Consider the following 2077-nt stretch of genomic DNA (forward strand, 5'->3'; position numbering starts at 1 on the left):
AAAATACAAATTAAAATTACTATTAATAAAAAAATTTAAAATTTTTATTTTAATAAATACATAATAATTATATTAAAAATTAAACTTTACAAAAAATATTTATAATAATTTTTTATTTAATAATTTTAACATATACCTTAACTAAACCCTTAAAAATTAACAATAAAATATCTTCTTGCACATTAGTTGAAACCATACACGTGTCTCGTCACCGCACAGAAGATGAAAACATTGAGAAGATGTAGCTTGGTAATTAATTAAGAGAAAGTTTAGGAAACTAGTATTTTTAGTAAAATCTGACCAGTACTTAATTAAGAGAAAGTTTATACCATTTGTATTTTACTCGATTTGCTTGATTCTGTATGCACATGCTTCGCAAGATGTTCATTTTACTATGTATGCAGATTCTTTTTTTTTACTAAGATGTGGATGTTTATTTGGGTCATACCATTTGTGTGAATGAAGAAAAGCAACACATGATGGAAGTGGTGAAGACACGATGCAGCGACATGGAAGCAAGGGCAGAGGTGCAACATTGGATGTTCATTTTACTATGTATGCAGATTCTTTTTTTTACTAAGATGTGGATGTTTATTTGGGTCATACCATTTGTGTGAACGAAGAAAAGCGACACGCGATGGAAATGGCGAAGACATGATGTAGCGGCATGGAAGCAAGGACAGAGGTGCAACATTGGAGCAGCGGCGAAACAAAGCCTCTGGCTCAGTGACGGTGCGATGTCCCTTCGCAGTGGTGCGCGAAGGATGGGGAGAAGATGCGACTGTGCGGCAATAACACAATGACAGTGGTATGGCGTCCGAGCAACAGGAGAACGACGATTCTCCTCAGCGGGTTAGCGAGAAGAGCAACAATGCGCGATAGTTGAGGATGAAACGCGACAGCGCGTCGTTGAGAAAGGGGGTAGTGGTGCGGTGTCGGGATGACGACGGAACAACGATTCTCCTCACAGGGGTAGTGACGTGCGGGTGAGGGTAGCGCTAGGGAACTTCGTTGCCGGCGATGGTGGCTGCGTGCTAAGGTTGGGAGGGGATGAAATTAGGTAAGAGAGGGTGAAAGGTGAAAGTAAAATTGGATGTTTAGTGGGTTTGAAATGCAGTTCGTTGTTCACGTTGTTCACATTTTTCATTGTTTATCTAACGGAAATAAAAAATTGTATTACAACTCCACTACGCAACCAACAAGGGTCCTGCTAACTCTTAATGGACTGGATCCAAAAGTCCAAATTACCAAAAAATCATCTAACCAATTTTCCAACTTCTACCCTAATTACCCTGATCAATTCAAAAATCACCGTTTTATCTTTGCATGCTCCTGCTCTACTACCACCTAATTGGTCTCTAGATGTGTCTTCCTAATACGTCAGACGTGTCTTCTTATGCGTGTGTCTTCTAATAAAAGTGTCTTTAGAAAATATACCTGTATTTTTTAATAGAGGTGTCTTTGGGAATGCAGAGTTTTTGTTCGCAGCTTGGGGATACGACCGAACTTGCGGGGTGAAGGTGCGTGCGATCTCGATGACAATCCTATTGCGCGCAAACTTCCGTTGTTGGTTGATGACGGCGTCAATGGCGTTATGGAAGGCGTCGGGTGCTTCTTCCGAATGCATTATGGTAGGCGTTAGGGGCATCTTCCAGTCGGTAAAACGGTTGGAGATGCAGGCAGGATGGATGTTGGTGTTCGACGCAACGATCCAGGTTGACTGAGGTTTGGGTAGGGGGCTTCGCGTTCGGGGTGGGGGGTGGAGATTGGTTGCACGCTGCGATGTGGTTGGTCTGCGCATCAACACGTTGATGCCGACAACAACTAGAAGGACAACGCCAATGACCGATGCTCGATATAGACAAGGATGGCGACAAATCGTTCTATTATGGAGGAATCCGAATGCGTAACGTATTCACAACGAGGGAGGGATAATACGATACGTGCATTAGAGGGATTTGTTAACTAATCCTTATAATTTTAAAGGTAAATAAATGCTGATTATTCATATTTTTTAATGTTAAATTAATAATTATTAATTAGAGTAATAATTAATAATAATTGTAAAAAATTGATA

This window comes from Arachis ipaensis, chromosome B08 (genome assembly GCF_000816755.2).
Source record: "Arachis ipaensis cultivar K30076 chromosome B08, Araip1.1, whole genome shotgun sequence".
Classification (NCBI taxonomy): domain Eukaryota; kingdom Viridiplantae; phylum Streptophyta; class Magnoliopsida; order Fabales; family Fabaceae; genus Arachis; species Arachis ipaensis.